This window comes from Marmota flaviventris, chromosome 11 (assembly GCF_047511675.1).
Source record: "Marmota flaviventris isolate mMarFla1 chromosome 11, mMarFla1.hap1, whole genome shotgun sequence".
In the NCBI taxonomy this organism is placed as follows: Eukaryota; Metazoa; Chordata; class Mammalia; order Rodentia; family Sciuridae; genus Marmota; species Marmota flaviventris.
Window position 1 is genome coordinate 43,188,860 of NC_092508.1, and position 11,409 is coordinate 43,200,268.

The 11,409-nt window shown below is 44.2% G+C and overlaps 1 protein-coding gene across 3 annotated transcripts in view; it reads right to left on the reverse strand.

The window, feature by feature from the left end:
* Nucleotides 1-8,983, reverse strand: part of Myo1b (myosin IB) — a 172,214-nt gene extending 163,231 nt beyond the window's left edge. For 2 of the 3 annotated variants that reach the window (XM_027924982.3, XM_027924981.2), the window contains exon 1: nucleotides 8,756-8,983. The gene's annotated coding sequence lies outside the window, so the exon portion shown is untranslated. The remainder of the gene's footprint in view (nucleotides 1-8,755) is intronic. The other variant, XM_027924984.3, reaches the window with a different exon arrangement.
* Nucleotides 8,984-11,409: the final 2,426 nt, after the last annotated feature.

The following is an 11,409-nucleotide window of genomic DNA, read 5'->3' on the forward strand; positions in this document are numbered from 1 at the left end:
TACTCAAACATGCCCCCCCCCATAGCCCAATCTAAATTCCCCTCTACCCATCTCTCTTTTTATCCCATCCTCTTCCTTCAGAGAATCCCTCCCAATTCATGAAAATACACTGATGTGCATTCACCTCTGTACTGTCTCTCTCCCCTTATACTTCATGAAAGCAGAAACCACATCCACATCACCATTAAATATTGCACACTAGGATATAGTAGGAAGCCAAATATTTCATGAATGAATCAATGAATGCATTTAAATAACTAAAATTGCCCTTCCTTACTTCTATAAGCATACTGAATATAATTTTAAAATTAAATTGTGACATTTCCAATACAGGTTTAATTATTTCATGCTCTATTAAAATGCCATCTGACTTCAGGCTTCCATGGCAAACATATGTTTAGACGTGAACTTCATCAATCAAGAGCCATTTATGAACACAAAAATCAATCCTTTTCTTGTGCATCAGAAACACCAATTAGAAATGTACTAACCTAATCCATTCACAAAGACCACAAAAAACATAAAGCACCTTGGCATAAATCTGACAAAAGATGTGAAAAGACTCTGACACATAAAATTACAAATTTAACTGAAAGACATTAAAGTCCTAAATATAAAGAAAGGGTTATCAAGTTTGCAGATGAAAAGCTATGAAACCATAAAGATATCAATTTTCCCTGGATTTCCATTTAAATGCAATGAAATTCCAATAACACAAGCGGGGGTAGGGGTGCACAAGCAACAAGCTTGAGAACAAGTTAAACTGTTAATGGGGAAAGAAAAGTGGAACATGCCCGGAGATGCACCAATTGTCATGAATATGGAAAATGGCACTTTTGGTGAATTCCAACTATTTCACTCCTATGGGTGTATAATGTTATTTTCAGTATTTTATTGTGTTTCAAATATTTCTCTTTTTTTAACTTGTCAAACAGCACTGTAAGTTCAGAAGAACAAGAACACCATATCTAGGGAAACATGGAAAGAAGAAAGGAACAAAACTGGGTACAAAAAAGATGGTGCACACCTCAGGAGGCTGAGGCAGGAGGATGGCAAGTTCAAGGCCAGCCTCAGGAAATTAGTGGGACCATCTCAAAGTGAAAAAAAAAGTCTGGGGATGTGGTTCACTGTTAAGTAACTGGTTTTGTGAAGGCATTTTCAAGCACTGCAACCAAAAACATAAAAGTAAATACACGTGCATACACACACATACAAACACACATGGTGTTCTTGCTCTTCTGTCACTTACCACTGTTAAGTAACCCTGCGTTCATTCCCCTAGTATCCAAAAAAAAAAAAAAAGTGTCCACATGATAAGTGGAAAGGGACTTTCAGGGTGAAGGAAAGATCCAGAAGAACAAGGTTAAAAAAAAAAAAAAAATCAGACACAATTGAGAATGAACCAAGCATGGCTCATATAGGAAATCCTCATAGAAAGTCAGAGAGTAAGGGATATAAAATGACACAATGAAGTGACAATAGTAATGTTATCTAGAAATTGATCCCCCCAAAGAGGTGTACAGTGGTGACATGAGATAGAGCATACCAATACAATTTAACTCTCTCTTGGAAATTCATATTGCACGGTCACAGATAAAGACCATGAGAAGACATGCTGCAAACCAATTCCAACCATTTCACTCTGATGGGTGTATAATGTTATTTATTGAAATAAATAACACCATTTAACCTTGAAACACCATTTAACCCAGCAATTCCAACATGTACTTGGCCAAAGAACCCTTTTCACACCAACACCTACTAACTTTATGGGTTTTAGATTTTCTAACCTACTGACTTCCATTGGAACAACCAACTGTGGGCAGTGCTGCACTCTAGTAGCCCAGTCCTTTAAAGATGGAAACCCGGATAGGGCTTCAGGGTTTGAATATAAATATTTAAGGGAACGACAAGATAAACAGTGACAGACTGGATGGATGTAAGGGTCACAGAAAATGCAGTTGGTGGGTCTCCATATTCATGATGGCAATCCATATTCAAGATGATGAGAAGGCTATTAGCAAAACTGAGGAGTTGGTCAAAAGGAAACTATTAGAAAAACAGACACTAAGCTTGGATTTAGAGGGTTTGGGGAAGCAGTGAGAAGTCGGAAGAGTTGGTGGTCAAGCTCCGATGATCCTTCCCTGTTAACTTTGAACCTGAGCAAGTCTCAAGGACAATGAAGGAATTAACAACTTCACATTCTACCATTCTAGAACTAGAGGATTTGAAATCAAAACACCAATTTAATCAAGTTCTATCTTTAAAGAAGGTGTGAAATACATAGAACAAAGGATAAAAATAAACAATTCAAGATGAATTTAAATATATGCATGAGAGGTTTTTAAGAAATATTGCAATTATGGATGTTCAAGAGATATCCCTAAACTCTAATAAAGCTGACATCAAAGAATCTAACTCTGCTTCTCTGCCCCAATAGAATACTAAAGAAATAAGCTGAATCTGAACCAATGTGGCAGTTGATATACTTTTGTGAATCCTTTCCAAACCTGAAGATTTCAGGCAAGTGAGGTTTTTTCCTAGAGAACTCAACATATCAGGAGTAAGTCAAAACTGTGGTCCTTATTAGAATTGGTAAGTAGATTACATGAGGACTGCAAAACTCAGTAGCCATGCAAATTGGCATAAAGCCCAATCAATGTTCATGAAAATGAAGCTATTCCGAAAGGCAATGAGGGAGCGGATCAAAAATGAATGCAACAGAGGCTATCCTTTTAAAGCACTTTCAAGAGAAAAAATGATCAGTTAGGAACCAAGCATATTTGCAATCTGAGCACTACAAATAACACTGCAGGGTCTAATAATATGCAATTTAACAAGCCAGGAAGGAAGGAGGTTCCCTCTCAGTTGTACACTGGAAAACAAAGTGGGGCCAGCAGAAATCTTGCAATCAAGGTTCTTTGGAGTTTGTGTGTGTGTGTGTGTGTGTGTGTGTGTGTGTGTGTACACACACGTGTATTTATTTTTATGTTTTTGGTTGCAGTGCTTGAAAATGCCTTCACAAAACCAGTGAAAGGAGTATGTAAATGATGCATACATATACTATAACAAAATTAATAAATAATAATAATCTGCTCAATTAAATTGTTTAAAAACTCTTTTTCCCCCATCACGTGCTAGGCAGGTGCTCTACCACTGAGCTATGTTCCTACTCCAACATTTCTTATTACTACACATTAATTGTACATATTAACGGGGTCCAGGGTGATATTTTCATACATGCGTATAGCATGCACTGATCAAACCCACTCATCCAATCCCTTCTTTTAACAAGTTTAAATACTTGAAAAACTAAATTGCATTTCTGTGTTAACAGCAAAATTAAGCCATCTGTGTAATCTCAGAGCCTCTATAGTCCACACAGGACTGGACTCAAAGTCCCTGCAAGGCAGAGATCTGGTTTCCTCTTAGGCCCCTCTGGGATATCAAGGAAAGACAAGCACCTGGTATTTTTAGCAGCTCAGTGTTGTTGTTTATTTGATAAGTGAAGGAAGAATGTCAATTTTCTCTTTCTTTCAGACTATAATATCTAAAACTGGCTGTCTTGGAAGACTGTACATTTCAAACCGAACCTTGTCCAAATTCCCCTAAGTCCCAATCCTGCAGAGGCCACTCACACTAATCAGTTCTCACATTAGCCCCTGAGCTCCTGCCAGATGCCCAGCAGCACACTACTCACAGGCCGACTGAAGACCAGATCAGATGAACTCCCTACAAATACAGCATGCAGAAGACACAGGAAGTGGGGGGATTGAAGGATCACCAGAAAGGGACTGGCTCCTCTCTCTCTCCGGCGGACTGGGGAGTCAAGCACAAGACCCAGAAGAGAAAGAGAAATGTGAGAAACAGTTCAACCCATTCCCCTAGCTATGGACAGCCAAGGGCACTCACAGGAACCCTTACCCAGGAGACAAAGGAAACAAGCCAGGAAGGAAGGAGGCTCCCTCTCAGGTGGATACTCCCCTTAGCTCTTTAAAACCAACTCCATAAAAGTGGCCCAACGTTTCATAGTATACTCTACCTTTTGGTGGCAGTGTGTTGTTTTGAAAACACATGAGGAGCTTGATCTCAGGGCAAGTGAATCAAATCCCTCATCCACAAGTACCACCCTCTATAGGCAAGTGATGAGGATTAAATGGCACTCAGGGTGAGGCCTGACATGGAGCACCCACCCAGCACTTCATAAAGAGCAGCATCAAGGGGATGAGGATATAGCTCAGTAGGTAGAGTGCTTACCTCACATGCATGAGGTCCTGGGTTCAATCCCCCGAACCACACACACACACACACACACACACAAAGAGCAGCATCAATATCGCATGACACAATATGAAGAATAAATTTGGGGACTTAGCCTTGCTTGTCCAGCAGGGCTGATAAAATGCAAACATGCATGAAAGGGAGTGAGTTAACAGCCATACTGGACACAGGATGAGGAAGGGATGCTGCCAGGTGAAGAGAGAAGAGAGTGGGAAGTGACAAAGACTCGCCACGTGTCAATGCAGCCAGTTATTTAAACGCTTCCCCACAGAATGGCACTTGATACACCACCACTTTTTGGACCTCAGGATCCTAGACCTTAACTTCTTCACATCATCACAGGTTGATGGAAATAAAATCAAAGCCAGGGAAGGAGCTGGCACTCGTGTTCAGTTTCCTTCCACTCATTAGCCTCTGTCTGTCTGCAGCTTTTGCCTTGGCAGCATGTGTCGCCCCACCGGGGCCACCACAGCTGTCACAGTCATTTTCTTCATTTCACCAGCATCCACTCTCCAGGCACACCCATTGGCCCTGCAGCACCGTCCTTGGAGGCATGGTGGATTTCCTTTAGCGCTTCTGAAAGGTGTCTAATACATCGCCTTGCATCAGCCCTGGGCTTAATAAAATATGAACTGAAGAAGGAGGTCCTGAAAAATGAAAAGCCAGCTGACAAAAGGCTGAACAGCACAAAGCTACAGAGCATCTTTCTTCCTCTACCATGGCGCTTTTCAGCTGCTTGGCTGGAAGGTGATCACCTGTGAAAGAACTCAGCAGACCAAGTGTCTGCCTCCCCTCAAAAGGCAAACCTCTATAATATCCAATGGAGGAATATTTATTGGCAAAAGGAGACTAAAGTCACTGTCACCTCTAACATAGCCCTGGAAGACCCCAAATGGTGTCCTGGATTGAAATCATTAAACAAGGCAGAACTTTTGGTCTTCAAATTCTTATCTCAGAAACACAAAAAAAGCCAATATTGACTTTTCCACTTGCCCAGGGGCATTCTGAGAAGTCCATAAACAAGTCACGATGCCAAATGGTAAACTCCATTCTGCTCCTGCCCTTGGTAGTCACTCTTGGTCAAGGTCTTATACCTCCTGCCCAGCACCCCTCTCCATTCCACCCCCAGGAGAAATGCCATTTCTATTCCCTTTTTATACTGACGCCCAAACCAGTTCACTTCCCCTGTGAGCACAGAAATCATGTGGAATGTGTGTTCCCACAGAGTTCAGAAACTTGATGATCTCAGAGGATACTGTAAAGAAAGACCCTTGACACTTCCCTAAGGAAGAATGTCGTCTGTAAAAGGCTACTGTCAGGGCAAAAGGCATGTGCTGGGAAAATCCACTGCCTGCTGCGTGTGTTTCCAATTCTGATGTTCCACTTCCTCTTTATAGCACATTCCTCCCCTCCTTATTTCTCTTCTAAAAAGACACTATGGCATTGGCTCTCAGTTAAGGAGCAAAGTGCAATGTTCTATTAAAGATGGCAAGATAAAAAGAGCTAAAACGGATTTCAAGCAGCACAGAATGCCTGAGTACTATATAAGACCTACTTCCTTTCTACCAATTTTAAATGTTTGGAAAGAACTTATTTTAAATGTGGGCAGCCTAACTTTCTAAAAATAAAGCTCCATGTACTTAAAGCTTATTCACATGGGCCATAACACATCGCTTTTGAACAATATAGCCTTAAGAGTTGCCATGTCCCCAATCTTAACTCAATTAACTAAATAATCAAATTGCTGTTGTTCCTATTATTAAAAGATCTATACACAGCAAATAAAGAGTATGGACTTTGGAATTAGAATTCAATACTTCCATCACTTGCCAGTTAGTTACCTACTGTAAGTAGAGTGTAAGACAGGCAACTGTACCTTTCTGCAGGAGAAATGGAGATAGTACCTGTTTTGTCAAGTTGTTTTGAGGATTAATATAGTGATGTATGAAAACTCATTGCACCTAAGAAACATTAAGTGATAACTAAAGTCCTTATTTGCCTACCTGATTAAAATTCAAATGTCCAGCTATTGAAAATAGTAGAATGGAGGTGGAGAGGAGAGTCTCACCAAAAAGAGGACAAATGCAAAAAGTCTGAATACCACACGCTGAAGATACTCAGGATCTTCTGAGCCAAATGCCACCCACCCACCTCACCCCCACTCCCTCCCTGCAAATGGCAGACAGGCCTCCTTGCTTTGCATAAATGTGCAACAACCAGGGGGAAGTCAGTGTTAAACTCCAGGTTTGACAAAGTGTTGATTCATCCAAGAAGGGGGTGCAGCCTGCTGCCAGCCTTATCACACAATCGGGCATCCACTGGGACAGCTATTCAAGGATGCCCCCATCCAGTCTCCAGCAGCAGTAATGTTCTGATTACTCTTCTAATGTTTTCATTTTGTTAATGTATAGAAATCTCTTGGGAGTGATCCAACCGTGTTGTATTTTATAGAACAATTTACAACATAAATGAAAAGTCAGGAATGGTAAGACAACAACAAAAAGAGTCCCTCTGTTGGCTGCCCATGGCACAATGTTTTGCCAGGCAGCGTGTTAGTTATAACGACAAACAGCTTGACGGTTGGACACCATCCCACTTTAACCTCACATCATAATGGCTCCTGAGGACAAGTCCCACTGCTTTTCAGCCTGGCCTGAAAATCTGACCACATCCCCCACGAAAAAGACAGATCCTCAGCAGTAGCTGGTACAGCTCTTTTCCATTACCACTTAGTGGGCAGGAAACATTTTTTTCCCCCAGAGTAAGTTCCTAATTTGCCTTCTAAGGTTAATAGGTTTTCCAACTTGGTTCATCTTAAAGTGAATGGCCAAAGTGGCAGTTTAATGGTAGACCCTCTGGCTTGCCAGAGGCAGCACTGGGCCATTTCCCAGCCCAGACTACTAAAACTGCAAGTCTCCTAAGTTATCCCCACAGTAATTCTAACCCTCAGTCAGCCTCTGGGATCCTTCCACCAGTGTCCCATAGGCACCATCCATGAATGCCAGCAAATGTCAGACTCCTCCCAAAACAGTTTTACTTGGAATACTCCATTCAAAGAGCACCCAGTGTTCAATCCCCATGGCTCCCTCCAGAGGTCAGCCAATCGTTTTGGATTCTTGATTCCAATCTAGATACAGGTCACTTAACAAATACCTGACATATTACATTTAATTCCACCTCCCCCTCTTAAAAAAAAAAAAAATCCCATTCATCATAATACAAAGTGTTCTCTTTCTTATTCTAGATGGTCCACACAGGGAAAGTAAAAGCATAGACCATTTGAAAGCCATGTCTCCCTGATTCAAAATTCAAATGGTATGTGTTGTGTGTTTAAGATTTACTATAAACGAGTTCTTCAATTTAGTGCTACATAATCTGATCCATTTGTTTTTAGGAATGTCTAATTCTTTGGTGGTCCGGTCCCCAAAAACATTCTTAGAAAACTGTTATAAACTATAACGTATTATCAATGGAGAAAATTATTTTGTCAACATTTGTCTTCTACCCATCCCAGCTAATATCCACTAGCTATACACACAGACCCAGATATAAATACATACAAACCATCAGAGCAATTTTTTTTCAGTCTTTTTTTTTTAAAGCTTTCTTTCATTGTTAACTAAGATTTGCTTTCAGCAAACTAACAGTGGGAGTGCCTAGAACTCAAGGAAACACACAACTTGTTGCAACAACAAATGCTCGGCCGCAGCCTGAACAAAGCGCTACAAATGGGCTCTAGAAACCCACAGGGCCCTTGGACAAAACGCTGTGTTTGTAATTAACTCTCCAATGCACTCTCATCACCCCCTCCCCATGCCTCTTCCCGGCCCCAGCACCCTCCAGGGCTCCAGTTCCCAGTCTGGTTTCCATTCCAGCCCCGCCCCCTTCCCCTTCCCTCTCAGGGACTGTGAATCAATCCCATCCTGGGCAGGAAACGAGACCCAGGGCAGCCCCCTCCGCTGTGGCGGAACAAAGGAGAGCGCAGCTGCACGCGAAGGGAGTCCCTTCGGGTCCTGGGTACCTTCTCCCCCGCTGCCGCCGCCAGGGCACACCGCACCTGAACCCCACTGCCCAGAACGCCCCATTGTTCTTCTTTCCAAAGGAAGCCCCATCGCGTCTCTCGATAGAAGCTGAGGCCAGGAAACAGCTGTGGGCCGGAGGGAATGAGGGTGGATAGGGAGGAAACTGGGTTCCACTTTGCCCACAGGTACGAAAAGGACGGGGCGGAGTATGAGCAACTTAGTTTACAAGCCCACCTCTCCCGCCGCCCCCGAAGCCACTGCGGATCACGACCCCGCTCTGAGACCTCCAGCCGCCAAGGTTCTGGCCGCAGAGCCGCAGAGCCCCCGAAGAGCTGCAGAACCCCCTGACCCGCGCCCACGGGCTGCAGGAGGGCCACGGGGACCGTGGGCACAAAGGCGCGGGGGCCAGATCGAGCGGGAAGGGCAGGGGAGAGGGAAAGCGCTCGCGCTACCTCGCCGGGCGCTAGCTCGCCAGGCGCCACTCCGCCTCCAGTCGTCCTAGCTCCTCGGAGGTGCTCTGGGACGCGGACCCAGCCCAAGGTTGCGGGGCTCCAGCCGCCGCTGCTCTGCCGAGGATGTCCCGAGCGCTGCTGCCGGTAGTCTGAGCGCCCACGCTCCCGCACCGCCTCCGCGCCGCGCTCCAGTGTGCGCTTGGCTGCAGAGTGCTGGGCTGCGGCGGAGGCGCCAGCCACTCCCCTCTCCCAGCGGCGGAGGGGCCGGCCGAGGGGCGGGGGCGGCGACCTCGCAGCCTGGGATTCGCCCCTCGGCGCGCAGGCAGGACCAGAGCCACCACCCGCCCCCTGGCCGACTCACCTCTGGCGGCGAGGGCAGGCTGCACAGCGCCCCCCGGTGAGCGCGCGCTGCCTCGCCGAACTGCGGCCCGACCCCTGCCCCGGGCGAGCCTAGGTGGGACGCTGAGTGGAAAAGGCAGCAGAGGCGTCTGCCTGGCCCCAAAGGACGGCTCCTGCCTTTTTTACCGTCTACTCGCAGATTCACCAACATCGCAGGAGCAATAGGGCGTTTGACAGCTAGAAGCCAACCTGGGGCAAACTCAGGCAGAATGGGAATGCTGTGTTTTTATTCCTCTCCTAGACAAAAAAGTTTGGATGTCCAAGAAAATATTAATTTGCCTGAAAAAAGAGTGCTAAGCGACCCTATATGCCTTCACTTGCAAAGCTCTTATTATCTATTAACCTTGCTTAATCCCGCGAAGATTATAAAGACCCTGATCAATTCTCTGAGTTGCAAATAAATGATCATTTAAACAAAATCGCATACCTGTTGGAATATAGTGTATTCAGTGGCATGCAGCCAATATAGTACTCTAACTGGCATTGGGTAACTATCAATGATGGGATATATCATTTCGGCACACCAGAAGGGACCAGAAAATCAGAATCCCCAAATTCTCATTCCAGCTGCCCTCTTGCTATAGGGTAGCATTTAGAACAAGCCACTCGACCCAGGTTCTGGTTTCCTCATCCGGGAGGAGGGAAGGGTGCTCATCCAAACTTACTCACTGGGTGAGGTGACGATTATTTGGCTGAGGTGTTAAAAGCACTGTAGACACAGTAATTATTACTCATGAGTCTAACTACTTTATCCTATAATGAAATAAATTGCCATAAATGGGGCCAGGTTTAAGTGGACTGACCTATATCTGGAAACTGTCACTAAAATGAGGTGAACTAAAGAATTCAGACCATATATAGTAACTGTTCCCACAGGCATGAGAACCACAGACCCTGGGATTTATCAAATGCCACCAGTAGGTAGAGTCTGGAAAGGTGGAACCTCCTCAGATTGTATTTGCTTGGAACTATACCATCACTGATGTCACCATCAGCAACAGGTCACATCTGCACTCTGCACCATAATGGTCTAAGCTAACACATTTTGAGTATCAGGCACTACTTTTGTTTAATCCTCACCTATGAGGTAAATCACTTCAGTGTTTTTGTCTCACAGATCAGGAAGGGCAATGAGAGGTCTTCCAGCTGATAAGTGACTATGGTGTTTGGAAGATAGGTCCACAAATATCTGACACTCCTCTTATTAAAGAGTGGGGTCTAAATGTCCTCCTCTTGAAGATGACTTGGACTTTGTGACTTGATTCTAACAAATAGAATGCCGCAGAAATGTTACTATGTACTTCTTGAAACCTAGATCATTAAAGGACGCACATCTTTTACCTAGTTTGTATTCATTCATATTCACATTCTCTCTCTCTCTCTCTCTCTCTCTCTCTCAACACTCACCCTGGGAGCACAGCTGCCTGCACTGTAAGAAAGCTCCGGCCACACAGAGAGCCATATAAATATGTTCAGGCTGATGGTGCCTGATGAGGACTCAACCTACAGCCTGTACTAACCATCTCACCTGTTGGTTAGAGAACCTTTGAGATGACTCTAGCCCCAGTCACTGACTGACAACACAGTATGAGAGACCTAGAGAGAAGAAGCCAACTCATTACCCAGAAATATGAGTGATCACAATAATAATAAAAGGTTGTCACTGGGGTGGTTGTTACGTAGCAGTGGACACTTGGGACAGTGGCAGTCTCCAGCACCAGCTATCAAGCACACTGCCCCAGGCCCTAAAAACCTAACATAATGAAGACCCTGGAGATCCCAGCCTTCCCAACAGGCACACAGACATGCTACCTGGTAACACATATAGATTCTTGTCTCCATTTTGCCTGTCTCAGATTTTTGGTTCCAAGGAGACTGTTAAAGCAGTTTGGCAGTAATGGAACCTCTGATCTCTACTGGTCAATTCAGCTTTTCAGAAACAGCAGATAGGCAAATGGCAGGTTCGCGAATACAAAATATAAACAAATACCTTAAGGAGTGGGGGATTTCTATAACATTTTGATCTTGGAAATTGGCTGGGTTTTGGAAAAGAAATATGTGCTTAGTAGGACAATGGAAAGAGCCACAGGGGGAGGGTTAGAAGCCCCTGCCTTAAGGAAGAAATGAGGAACTTTAGGTCAGAATAGTTCTGTTTCTGGAAAGACCTGGAGTAGCAGGGAAAACTGAGGCTTTCTCCTATTTTTCAGCAAGTTCAAAGAAGAAAATAATAGCAACTGTTGAACATAGCCTAATAA